Source organism: Periplaneta americana, chromosome 6 (assembly GCF_040183065.1).
Source record: "Periplaneta americana isolate PAMFEO1 chromosome 6, P.americana_PAMFEO1_priV1, whole genome shotgun sequence".
NCBI classification, from domain to species: Eukaryota; Metazoa; Arthropoda; class Insecta; order Blattodea; family Blattidae; genus Periplaneta; species Periplaneta americana.
Window position 1 is genome coordinate 61,954,976 of NC_091122.1, and position 14,778 is coordinate 61,969,753.

The window sequence follows — 14,778 nt, forward strand, 5'->3', positions numbered from 1 at the left end:
ATATTGAAATATATATTATATTGTGAATACGTGTATATTAACTAAGTATTACAGTAAAGTTCTTTACGATTGCCACAGGACTTCTCTCCAATCAAGACCCTTCTCTCTGCCAGCATTCCATGCTTTTAATCAGTTATTTAACAGTGCTGTATCAACTACGAGCTTATCTACAGTCAGAGATGATAATATTAGAGCTCATATATTTTTTGGAAAAAAAAAAAAAATACGGGACACTTTCGATTTGAATAAACCAACCAAATTTTATTGCTTTTCTTATTTACGAACATCAGCAAAGGAAAAAGAACATACATTAATAATTACACTTTGCGCCAAAACAATGTTTATATATACAGTAGAGCATTGATTATCTGAATACGATCAACCGAAACATCGGTTAACCGTAAGCGTCCCAGTTAGCAAATTTGAATTTGCTCATGCACCATGTATAAGTTTCGCTAGCACTGTTTGCGAGATTTAGCGACAAAAAAACGAGTCTCGGCTCCGAAACAAAAAAAAAAGTTTGGACTTCTTTCCCTAAACTCTACGCCAACTTCAGTGGCCGTTTTGAACTTGTCAAACTAGGCTAGCCAGTTTTCTGTGTTATTTATAAGACGTGTGATACAAATTATATAGGTCTACCATATATACAGTTTTGTGTTTAATATCAGTGTTTTTTTGTTTCATACTGCTCCTATGACACTGGTACAATTTGTTTTCGTAAATGATCGATTATCCGAAAAATCAATTAACCGAACACCCCCCGTCCTCAATTGTTCTGGATAATCGATGCTCTACTGTATATATACATTAAGACCTGAAGATGGCTCACTTTTATTTAATGTTCTCTATAAAAAAACATGTTCAAAATGCTTTCCATTATGTTCCAAACAATACTCATAACATTCTTGTAGATTTCGAAACATGTTTGCAAATGTAGGTTGTTGCAAATGACGAAAAAAACTCTACGAATTTTTCTCACAATTCCACAATTGTTGTTGACAGGTTGTCGAAAAATTAATTCCTTCAGCAAACTCCATACTTACACATCGGGTGATGTAAGGTCAGGTGAATGTGATGGATACAGAAACTCTGTTCCATCGGAAATTATGCATTCATCAAAATGTTCCCAAAGAAAATTGAGCGAGTTTCTGGCAATGTGGCAGGTGACTCCATCTTGCTGGAACCATTGAGTATGATGTGCAATGTTTTGTGCACGACAAAGTCTTTGCAGATCCCCCAGAAATGGTGTGATAATGAAGTTCCTATACCGATTCAGAGGATGTCCACCGTCGTCTTCCACAAAATACGAGCCAAGTACACCTTTTACAGATATGGCACACCATTTGTTACACATTCAGAGTGAAGGGGTGTCCGAACAATAATATCTGGTCATTCAAAACCAATGAAGCGAGTTGCTTGTTTATTATCCATCGTCACTAAACCATATGTTAGACAAGAATGTGGGATTCTCGTTTATCATAGCTAACACTGAACCACAGTACACAATTCTGGCACAAAGATCATTATCACTCAAATGCTATCCAATCTGGATTCGATATGCATATCGACCAAGTCCCTTGAACATTCGATGTATGGACATTGTACTGATATCAACTTTCAAAGCTGTTCGCCGAAGACTTCTTTACTGAGACTGTAACATCTGGGTCAGGAGCCACCCATGATTATCATTATTTGTCACAGTAACAGGCCAACCTTGCAGCCTCTTCTTTCAGTGAGGACGCTTCCTGTATGGCGAAACTTATCAACAACTTGTAACAAAATCGCGTTACTCAGCAAAGCTTTGTGGAACTTATCACGAAAGTCATCTGAAACTTGTTTCAAACTAGGGCATTTGCGCGTCCTAGCCTGTATGAATGGAAATAATACTCCACAACAAATACTTTTTCCTCAGTTGTGAAAACCATTTTAGCAAATCTTCACTATATTATGTATCAGCGATACAACAATGATTTCAGATAATCTTCATCATAAGATACATACATGCACAGTATCAGTGTGAGAATTTCAGTGCTGTTTGTTTTGACTTATACCGTATAAGGCATAGCTATCTTAAAATTGATCTTTAAACATTACTAAATTATTCATCTTTCCCTACTTCTCAGATGAATGCATTTTTTCAAATAAAGAATGATTATGTTATACCAAGTTATGAAATTCCACACAATCCTTATTGAAAAACAGTTTAACAATGAGCATAGCTTTTACAGTTTCTACAGATAACTTTTTTTTTTTTTTTTTTTTTTTTCATTTGCCCATAAGGAGTTCATCCGGGAAAACAGTCTTTCAATACTAACATAGTTATTACAACATCCGCTAGTGGCACTGTTCTCAGAACGTAACAGTATTGCCAATTGGTAAGACATTTTTATGAACGAGAGCTTCGATTTCTTGGGAATGACATGTTTTAAGTTCAAGAATAAGAATGTTAAACACAAATCCACAAAATATGGGACAAATCTGCATCCTGAAGAAGTTTATTGGGACGCTGGGACACAACTTTATAATAAGTGATGATCCCATAAAATACGGGACATAATACGAACCCTAGATAATATGTATGTTATATGTATGTTTAGTCAGCAGTCCGAAGATTGGTTGGAACCAGAGTTAGGAAGTTAGTGCATAAAAAATTAATTTCTACACGACATGTAAAATGTCATTAAAAACGTAATACATTCAAAACTTACTGTAATACATTAAATAAACAAAGTGTAAAATTGTTATTGGAGTTTTCAGGCTACAAGTATTCATTACTTGCGGTAATTCATTCGAACTCTTCAAATTAAGTCTTCATTTCTTCTGTCCTTTGAAATGATAAGCCGACACCACACAATGTTTCTGTGTGTTGCTTAGCTACTTGCCACACCAATACAGATCCCAGAGTTTACTAGTCATCAAAGTCTGCTGACAGTTTTCATTATCATTGTGTGTTCCACAGTTCCTACTGGCATGTTTTGTCTTTATATTTTTTTGCCAAACTCTTTATATCATTGTGGTAATGGAAAGTGTCTTTGTGCTTATTGCCGACTTTGTTTATTTTCCTTCATCCACTGATCAGAGAAGTCATCTTGTTCACAGAGGCCAATATTAAAAGAGAAAACACAGAATTTGTTGTCTTTTTGAGGACATTTTGTGAAGACCTTCCCAGAGGTGGCACTTTTGACTTTTATTACACACTTCCAGATTCTTTGTAATCATATTGTCATCTGATAGTCTAGAAATTGTAAAAGGATGGAATGATATAATCAATTCATACTGTAGCATAGTTTCGAAGCATTCAGTGAGAGTTTAGAATCAGCGATTTTGAAGTTGCTAAGATCCTATATTAAAAATAAAAGTAGAAGACGAAATGTTGTACGCAGGAAGACCTTTGCATGGCAAGTATGATGAACTTTGTTTTATTCCCACAAAACATGAAAATAAAAACAGTGCAAAATGTAAATTTTGTGACTCGAGAATTAAAAGCACAGCAACACAGCATCTTCAAGCAAATAATTTACTTCCATGAAAATAATTTATGTTGCATATAAAATCTTGTAAAAATTAATTTTCCTATGAGACGTATATTACACGTAATTTATGTAAAATATGTTTCATGTAATTTATGCGGCCAACCCTGGTTGGAACCTCACAAGTTATACCAATAAGGCATCACTCATGAGGCAACTAAGCAAGGAGATAATAGGGTAGGCTGACCAGTTCCTTCCCCCCTTCATTGCATACATCACTATAGTCCTGTCGCTCTAATTTCCGGCAGCCAATCGCGTTGCAGGTCGGCTACATTTAAACGTGTGCGTCTTGTGATTCGCTGATTCATTTCTTAAGGCTTGATAAATACTTAATATAATCGCCAGCCATTTTAGCTTTTTTTTTTTTTTTTTTTTTTTGTTCGCAGAAAGCACACGACGTTATTTGCCGCTCAATTATTTTCTGAATTACATTGCGTTTGATTTATTATCATAGGAGCTACGACATGATAATGTTTAATGGTGTGCAAATAGATTCCCCGTATGGTAGCTCGGCAATGTGAGAACAAAAATGGCGAATGATACTACCTACCTACTACTACTAGTAGACTTTATAGAGCTTTTACTTTCTAAGACGTAAGCAAAGGGGCGGAGTCACGCCGGAAATAACAGCGTCGAGACTATAACTAGTAACATTGTTCACTAATTAATCGGACTTGAGATATATGCAATAATTGAAGACCCTTCTTTTCAAAGGAACTAAGTGCCAATTTTTGGAATTTCATTTTATTCAAGCTAAGGGAAGCTCTGCCGTAGTTCAGCTGTAAATGACTCATTTGTGCACTCAAAGATGGTGTTGGACGTATGCACTTGGCAGTGTGTTTTTCATCAATATCTCAGAAACTTTTCTTTTTTTGGTGCTTAGCCCTTTTGAAAAGATAGGTCTTCAATTGTTCCTCTGGTACATATCAAGTGACATGTACTGCCTGATAATAGATGTATCAGTCGGAACCTCAATCAGAAGTACAAATAATTATAGCAAGGTGTTATTTTGGTGTGATGAATCCGAGAAATTGCATACAGTTAGGGAAAAACCTCGGAGAAAACGCAACCAGGCAATCGACCCAAGTGGAATTCTAAACTGGTAAATTGTTTACCTGGCACTGACTTTCTCCCATACTTTCTATTGTATGTCCCAAGTTCCATTTTTGTTATAGCGTTATTACGTTGTAGTCATTCTTGGTGTAGTGATTATCGAACTTGCCATTAGACCCAAATGTCATTCATATGTAGTCAAGGACAGTGTATTTTGAAGAGACAATACAATCCTTAGCATTGGTGGAACCGGAGGTCTTGTGTTGTAGCTTTATGGCATGTGTAAAAAATCCCTTGATACAGGCAAAATTACTGACTTGCTGTATTGGGTGCCCCTACAAAGTTCTTTTTTTTTTTTTGAACAAATATCTTTTTAATGTACTGACTCTTGATATTGTAGATGTCTCTACAGGATAACATTCCAAGGGACTACGGAGGCTTTTAGAGGATAAAATGGGAATTGAAGTAAAAAGTTGAATACAATAGACCTTTAAAGAACACAGAATATAAGGGTTTTGGAAAGGTCATCATAAACATGTTTTAAATTTGTATTGTTCACCATGTTAATGGATTTGAAAGATTACTTGCTTTATGTAAAGAATAATGCAGTAAAATCCGTTTTAAAGTTCCCGTTTTTAAGGAATAACCTGTTAAGTTTCAACCAAATTATCATAAGAATAATGTAATTAATTCTTGCTTTTAAGGAAACCCAGTTTAAGGAAAATCCTATTTTTAAGGAATACTTTTCAAGTGGATTTTGTGGTAATGAAGTCTGAAATATCGACTTGACTTTAAATAATTAGGCTAATAATACCAGCATATTCAATAGTCCATCTCAATCGACAGTAATGAAGCGGCACACAGTGATGTTATCCTTTATTGTTCTTTATGTCTTGCTTTGAGTTACTTTTGCAGAAGGATTGCTTTGCTTGCTTTGTTTTTCACGCGATTTATGTGAATCCTGTTTCTAAGTTTTTTCCTTCTTCATTAGTTCATGCTGTTTATGCATCATTATAATGGCAACTAAATGGAAGAAATTAACTATCAGACAAAGTGAAAATAGTAACAGATATCGAGGTTAATCCTCAAATAATACTATCACATATGGCAAAAAGGCATGGTTTGTTAACTACTCATTATGAGGAATAATGAAGAACAAAGAAGAATTTGCCAGTGCATGTTTCAGTGTGGTTTGGGTTCAACCAAATGAAAAAACATTCATGCCTCACCATTTGAAGAGTTAGGAAATCTTATAAAGAAATGTATTGTATATAATATTGTAGGCCTAATTAAATTATTATAATGTTTGGTATATAACACACAATATGTTAGTACTAGTTATTTTTAGCCTTTCCTTCCCATTCTTTTTTTGTAAACTCCCTTCTAAGGGGAAAAAAAGAAGTAATCCCTCAGAGATCCGTTAAAAAGGGGTTCTACCACAGTCTAGTATATACAGTCGCGAAGCTCAATATGTAGTAAATATGCAAACATTAGATAGTTTCTCACCACTAGGATCGCTAATATCGCCTCATTACAGGCAATGCAAAATAGTACCGTCACAGTCTATTGTTTCTAGCACCCTCAAAACTCAACTTTGTGACTGTATATAGTAGACTGTGGTTCTACTGTAATTATTTATAAACAAATGAAATTCACTCATTTACTGACAAATGGGTCCTAACAACAGAATCAGAAACTGAGGTACAAGAAATTCTTTGTAAATTACAAAAGAAATGGCATCAATGTACAGTAAAAATCCCTCGTAACTGGCACCCAAGTAACCGGCAATACCAAAACAACGGCACTTCTGGCTAGGCCAAAAAAAGTTTAAATCTGCCACAGTTTGGGCCGTCAATTTTGCCACATTAGGAAGTTTGCACGAACTTTAATTTTCAGTGAATGTTCGAACTTAAAATTAGTGTATTATTTTTGTTGTGTTATGTGTTTTAATAAAGAAAATCAACACAGTTTTTATGTTTTAGTTACGTTTGGGCCGTCAGTGTTGCTACATTAGGAAGATTGCACGAATTTTAGTGAATATTCTAGCCTAAAATTAGTGTACTATTTGTGTGATATGTTTTAATAAAGAATATTCACATAATTTTTATGTTTATTTAGTTATGTTCAGGCCGTCAGTGTTGCCACATTAGGAAGTTCCGACACGAACTTTCATTTTCAGTAAATATTCGAACCTAGAATTAGTGCATTATTTGTGTTGTGTGATGTGTTTTAATAAGGAAAATTCACACAGTTTTTATGTTTATTCAGTTATGAGCAAGTGATAGATAAATAAGCTTCACATGGCTCAGTTTCAACATTTGGTACCATGAAATACGAACTCTTTTTGTATATACTTATTCAATTATCCAGAAAAACCTCCTATCCGGACTAGCCTGACCCCTTTGGTGCCAGTTAAGAAGGATTCTACTGTAAGCTTACTATGTTAAATTTTTATAATGCTCCAGGTAGTCGAAAATTTTTGGGTTTTTGAACAGTTTTGTAGATGTAGAAACATACAACTTTTTAAAGCTGCGTATTTATTCCATCATCAGGGAAGGCAAGAAAAAATGAATCGGTTTGTTCAGTTGTGAAAAATAGTTCTAGGTGATGAATGTAGTAGGCTGCTTAACTGTGGCAACGTGCTCCTATCTGGCCTGTTTCCATTTGCATTTACTTTGTAGTTGGTACAGACAGACCTTGTACTTCCGTTGTTTATTACATGTAATATGTAATTGTTTATTTATTTATTATCAATTAAAGGCAGGTCCTCATTTAATGAAAAAAAAAATCGTTTGGTGCATTCAGATTTTATTATTATATCGCTGACATCCACATTTCCGAGTTGATCATCAAATAGTGTTATTTATCGTTAGAGCACATTATTTCATTGTGTTCTAGATTGAACCTGAAAATAAAAATGAATAGCTCTGTAACTTAAACTATGAAGAATATACCTGATTGATTCATTCATTATTTTCTCAATCTCATCCCATAGCTATGTTCTTTTTGCACATTACATTGCTGTGATCCTAATTTGGTAAATTATAAAGTTCTTCATACTGTTGGACTAATGGAAGACCTGAATTGGCTAACATTCCAAGTCGAAGTCAATTTTTCAGGACTACAAATAAACTACATATGAGTTTGCATTATGACTATTGAAATAAATATGTGTATGATCCAAAAACACAGGCTTAGAATCGGACTTGGGATATTCTTTTTTTACAGAATGATAGCCTATGTAAAACACAACTTGTTAGGTAAAAAGTCGAATTCGGTAAATTTTGGACTTCGAATGTTTGTCAATTCAGGTATTCAATTGAATCGCACTTTTTAGAAAGGAACTAAGTCAAAATTTGCCATTTTTGTATTTATTAGCCAAATGATTACTACTTCCAAGACACACTGATTGGCGAAGAAAGGAACTTAGACCTTTCCATGTGTCTCTAACATCACCATGATGTTTATACTACGGTAAAGAAAAGAACTAAGTCAGATGTTAGAGCGTTTCTTCACTGTTTGGATATTGAAAACAGGACAATATATCGTTTGTAACTCTGTTATGGAATATTAATTTTTGGTATAGTGTTAGACTTGCTTACGAAACATGTGTTTATACAGACAACAATGAATGTATAAGTAATAAAAAAATAATAAGTTGTTTACACAATCATTATTTCAGTCTTAAAGTATTTTCATAACAGAGAAATTTGTGTGTGTCAATGCATGAGCCAGTAATTTCACTAAAATGATCCCCTAAAAGACAAAGACATGTTGAACAATATCAGCATAAGCTAAAATTACAGTATAAAGCGAGCAAGAGTTTCAGGAAATGATTATGTGAATAGTTCAGGAAGAACTGCCCTGAGTGAGGCCACTCCTTTCTCCCTTCTGATAGGGACTTTGGGGTTTTTAGAAAAGCAATAACAAAGGCTTGGTGTATACAATAAAATACAGTAATATATATAAATATCCTAATCGTATAAAGCAAGCAAAATACAATAGTTAAACTTGTGGACTCTGAAAAAACTGACCAGTAACTTTGATATGTAGTGACCTAGATTTTTAAAAAAAGAATACCATATCGGAAGAAACTTCAAAGAATCCTCGTGAGAGAAAGGTTCATCTATATATATATATATATATATATATAAGGAATTCACATACAGCTCTGACAGTCCTGTCGTTGTAGAAGCTCGTTTATACATCAAGAGTTATGTAAGCAATAAGTTTCACCTTGGGAACGGCAATTTACGAAGTTTGACACTAGAACTAACAAAGGCATATCCAAAAGGAAAAGTTCCCATCAATGCCCAAAAGATTGAAGAGCTTAAAAAACTAATGAAGTGCCGGTATATCAGTGATGAAAATGCTAAAGCATTTTATGAATAAATATTTTCATACTCTACTACCACTGGTCATGGCACACCATGAATGAGACCCACTAGTCATTTCACATGTGTTAATTTTTTATGAAACACGTCCGTTTTGAATTAATTTTTTGATTCATAATGGCGGCCGGGTAGCTCAGTTGGTAGAGCAGCTGGCTACGGACTGGAAGGTCCGGGGTTCGATCCCAGGTGGTTACAGGATTTTTTCTCGTTGCCAAACTTTCAGAACGGCCCCGAGGTTCACTCAGCTTCCTATAAAATTGAGTACCGGGTCTTTCCCGGGGGTAAAAGGCGGTCAGAGCGTGGTGCCGACCACACCACCTCATTCTAGTGCCGAGGTCATGGAAAGCATGGGGCTCTACCTCCATGCCCCCCAAGTGCCTTCATGGCATGTTACGGGGATACCTTTTTACCTTTTAATATTATCTTAATATTTCTAATATCTCAATTTAATCAAAATACATGTAGATCTGCGATGAATAAATATTGTTAACTGAGTCTATTTATTTTGTTCTTTCAAAAACAATTTCCAGTGAAGAAAGGAACTAAGTCTCAAATATAGAAATTTATGTATACCATTGTAGCAAAAAATTTTCTTCAAAAGTCTGTTTTCATTAAATTCAATCCCATGTTACCTTTATATAATGAAAGTATTAAATATTTTATTCTGCTATATGTACATGAAAAAATGTTTTTATGCTCTCCTGAAAAGTAACAAATTTTGACTTAGTTCCTTTCTAAAAAGTGCAATTCAATTGTAACAGCTGTGTTGGTATATTTTCTGAGTGATGAATACGAGTCACAAAACAAATCCAACTTGGGCTGGAGCAAGTCTATCTTTAAATCGCCTATGGAACTCTTCCCAGAGATTTTTTAAAGCATTGCAGTATTTTACACTGTTGAGCAGGAGTTCAATGACTGAAGGCATTGAAATTATAAAAATTGTGCTGTAAGATCTGTGACATACACAATGTAATCTTCATCTGAAAGCTTTTAACATTTTCTATCAACACAAATTAATTGATTCTTTCCTTGCAATCTCAAATTCAAAACGTTCAGATGCTCAAATATATCCTTGAGAAAGTTAAGTTCCTCGATCCATGTAGAGTGAACTAGTTCAGGAATGTCTCTATTATGAATTCTGATAAATATTTACGCAATTCTAAATAACCTGGACAGAACTTTTTCTTGGCTCAACCAAAGGACATCGCATTGGTAAGAAACATCGTCAAATTGAGAATGTATGTATGAAAATATGTGCAATTTATAGACGCAACTTGTAACTGACATGTAATGAGTCAGCGCACACACTTTTGTGTGTACTTTATTCTGTAAACATAAATACAATGTTGTGAGGAAGAAGATCTACAATGCATCTTCACATACATTTACTACTATTTAATGTCAATAAAAACTAATTTGAATACATCATTCTGTTAATAATTTCAGAAGTTCGACATTGCTTCTCTTTGTAACTAAATAATTTCCACAAACTAAACAAGGAATATCACTTCCACTTTCATTACTTAAGAAGCAGAGTCCAGTCAGCCTGAAATTTAAATGCACGACTTCTATCTTAATATTTTATGTACAACCCTTGTGTTTACCAATGTCTTGTACCTGCATGCCTTACGTGTTCTGAATGGTTAAACTATAAAATGTCTTTGCTCTGAACAGCACATACGGTCTGTGAGGAATGTTTGCGCTCTCGACATCACTGCTGTAATCCCATCAATTTTCATATTTTGGATCCTACTATTGAACTGGTCAACATCTGATATCACATTTTCTGCCAACCACTTGCTAAATTTATCTTCATCTCTCACCTCTTCTTCTTTTCGTCTTTCTCCTGGTCCTTTATGTTTTTGTGAGATATTTTCCTAGGCTAAGGTTAGTAGATTCTTTTAACAATTTCTGGGCACAGATATATAAAAACTATCTTTAACATTTCTGTTGGTTTGCCATTCACTTATAGGTCTATTATTTTTACATATTGTAAAGAATTAAAATACTCATTCTGTTTACACATTAAAAATATTCATTCTACTAACTATTACTTAAACTGTTGATATTTTCAGAAGAATTAATCTTTTAAAGCAGGTTTTCTCTGGATCCCAATTTTGCAGCAAATTCCTGAGAGATCATATTGGAATTGGTTAGATAACAGCATGGCTCGAACAGTTTCTAAACTCATTCTGGATTTTTTTATCTCCACAGCGAAGATATTTCGATCAACTTCTGGAATTATACATAGAAAATCATTTTAAAAATTTCACTCCATTTTGAGCAAAGGGTAGCATTTTTTCATTCCACATTGCTATTTTCTCTGGTCACATATTTCCTCAAACAAGAAATGTTATAAAGGAAATTATTTCATTTAAGTCAAGTATATCTACATTTCGTCTGTTTAAGTGAAATCATTGTTCACAAATGTAAACATAATTGCTACATTGGCAGCAAAGTAAGCAAAGAGATGGATATTTTGTTTTGTGGAAGTACTATTTTAAATAAATCTAAATCTGATCTGATTATGTTTTCAAATGTGTAGTCTGTAAATCCTCGTCTTCCAAATAAGAGACTCATTCATTCTTTAACGAGCCAACAGCTCAACAATCTCCTAGTGGAATGCAGGAATAATCGTATGATTATTGTCAATACTTGTTACATTCTGTTTCCCTTGAGTTGTAACCAGGGGTGGCTGATCTTTATGTGCTCATGTACTACAGCACATAATAAATATAAAAGAGAAAAATATTTTTTATTTTAAAAACCTCAAAAAATTAATTTTAATTGCAATAGTTATTGTATGTTCCCGTTCTCTATTGCATTTGAATCCTCTGCCTTGTCACGTTTCATCAATCACCCTCCACTGTAGTGCGAGATGTGCTAAGCACAAGAAATGGAGGAATGCGCGTGCTCCAGTTACCCTTTTCACTTCCCCGCAAGCACCGAGAACCACATCAAACTGCTCTCCCTTTTGAGTTCACGAAAGAGTAGCCACACAGTCTAGCATAACAGTCACGAAGCTCAACACGTAGGGAATATGCATCTACAGATAGTTGCCAATCATTAGGATCGTTACTATTGCCTCATTACAGACAATGCGAAATAGTACCGGCACAGTCTATTGTTCCGAATACCCTCAACAACTCAAGCTTCGTGACTATATACTATATACATCGTATTTTGACTTTTTTTTAGCTGCTGTCATTTTTAATAGTTTAATTTTTGAGGGAGCGTAGACGAACCCAGCACATCAACTGCAGAACAAGAGGAAGATGAAGTGGATGTATTATAATTATTTTAATTAAGATTGGTAAGGAAGTTGCGTTAATATTTTCTTTTATTTGTATATAGATATATTCAGTGAGTCTTATTTCTTTTTAATTTTGACTGATTCTGATGGATTTCCAGGTGTTTAGACTTATTTACGGGGATACAATATATGTGTTGGCAACACTGCATCCTTATCATTCATGCGAGTAGAGTTGAGCTTACACGATATTTTCAAGTATCTGTGACAACTGTGACTGTGACAATTAAATATCTGTGACTTTTATCTGTGATTTTGTCACACCGATATTTTATATCGCTAAGTAAGCACAATATGCATGAATTATACCGATATCTTGTCACACCGATAAAAATTAACAGGATTAATTAAATGATTTCATCAATATAATCAAGAATTATTAATAATTGGTATAACTATTATATTATTAACAATAATTCAATGATGACGAGATACTGTCCGAGAAGGGACTTATCAAGGATTACATACCAAAATAGTAACAAAAGGATAACGGTGAGGTATAATCCTATTTATTATTTCAGAAGTATTTTTCTTCATCTCATTTTTTTGAGCATTTTTTCACAGAAGATTATCCCCAACTATTGATATTGGATCTCTATGACCACCTATAGGAATTTATCCTTTTAATCCCCTGCAAATTCCGCTATTAAATGCAGCCATTTTATTAGCATCAGGAGTCACTGTAACATGAGCATATCATGGTCTATTAGAAAATAATTATAATCAAGCACTGCAAGGCCTATTCTTTACAGTTGTATTAGGAATTTATTTTACTGTCCTACAAGCTTATGAATATATAGAAGCACCTTTTACCATTGCAGATTCTGTTTATGGCTCTACATTTTTTATTGCAACGGGGTTTCATGGATTACATGTTATTATTGGAACAACCTTCTTAATTACATGTTTACTACGACACTTAACATTACATTTCTCATCTAATCACCACTTTGGATTTGAAGCAGTGGCCTGATATTGACACTTCGTAGATGCTGTGTGATAAAGAAAACACATTTTTAGTTGGAAGTTCATCTATCATGCAATTGCGTGACTTCCCACAATCCCTGGGACATGAACCATACTACAGCCCTATTTGAAATTAAATTTGATCTTTCTGCCAGGGCATAGTAAGCATTCTGAATTAGCTGCCACAATTTATCAGTGATCCGACCATTTTTTCTTGGGATGACTGTACAACAGCAGCAGCAGTAGTAACAACAACAACAACAACAACAATAATAATAATAATAACAACAACAACGATATATTAAAACAGAATGTACTATTAAGAGGACAAGAAAAGGACTGTTTTTGACTACAATTAATTGGTATACTACACACAGAGTGAACGGTAAGTAATGTTATTAATTTCAGAGGAGCTTCCTTTTCGAGATAAAAATTGTTTTATGTGAAACATTTCATAGCATGTTTTGGAAAGTCATTGATCTAATTCCCAATATCGTCAGTCAATTTAAGAGAGCAGTGTATTATGACAATAGATTATTGAAAGAATTTTAGTTTTCTCCTTTAAATATGCAAAAATTTGATCCAAACAAATGTATCTTTTCAAAATTCCTTTTCAGAACGAAAAGTTATATTTGTTCGGATCAAATTTCTGCAATTTTAATGACGAAACCAAAATTCTTTCGATCATTTATTATCATAATACACTGCTCTCTTAAATTGATTGAGCATATTGGGAATGAAATCAATGACTTTCCCAAAGCACGCCATGAAATGTTTCATGTTCTAGGTCAGAAAGCATGGGTAGACATAACGGCTCGGTTAGAAAAGCCAACGTACTATGGTAGGAACGATCATGATTTTAAAATCAAATGTAGGAAACAGAAAACGGATGTAGGTAAATTCTCATTTTTAAATAGAACTATAAATGATTGGAATGACCTACCTGCAGCAGTCTTTGAGGGCTGTCTTTCCTTAAGGAGATTCAAGAATAATTTAAAAAGTTGTGTATAAAGTGAAAATTAAAATTAAGGTGACATTCAACATTTAATTTTTTAAGGTGACATGTATTTATCTAGCCTGACGAGTTTACTTCGTTGGTTTGAATTGTAAATTATTTAAAAATAGCGTGTAAGAGGGCCTTAGACTAGAAATGTTTAGTTTAAATGTAGTTCTGTTTATAAGTATGCATAAGGATGTAATTATTTGACTTATTTGAACTGTTGTATCAGTGAAGCGAGGTGAGTCAGTGAAGTTATGGTTTTACAGTGCAGTGAACAGTTCCGATCAGTGATAATTTATAGCGTCAATGAAATGTGTTCTATAGTGTCAGTGAAATGTGTGCTAAAGTGTCAGTGAAATGCGTCATAGTGCCACTACAGGGAATGAGATGAGAGTAAAGTGAAAGACTATTGAAACTTATGTAGGACCTATACATAATTATGTAGGTTGTATTGTAAAATTAGGTATTTTATTTTATGTTTTTTTATTATTATTGTGTTAAATTGTATTGTGTATTCTTATTGTA

At 34.0% G+C, this 14,778-nt stretch overlaps 1 protein-coding gene across 1 annotated transcript in view; it reads left to right on the forward strand.

Moving 5' to 3' along the window:
• The window catches only part of LOC138701379 (thioredoxin reductase-like selenoprotein T homolog CG3887), a 24,343-nt gene extending 18,436 nt beyond the window's left edge, over positions 1-5,907 (forward strand). Inside the window, exon 5 of the mRNA XM_069828221.1 lies at positions 1-5,907. This exon is cut by the window's left edge and continues 681 nt beyond it. The gene's annotated coding sequence lies outside the window, so the exon portion shown is untranslated.
• The last annotated feature ends 8,871 nt before the right edge of the window (positions 5,908-14,778 follow it).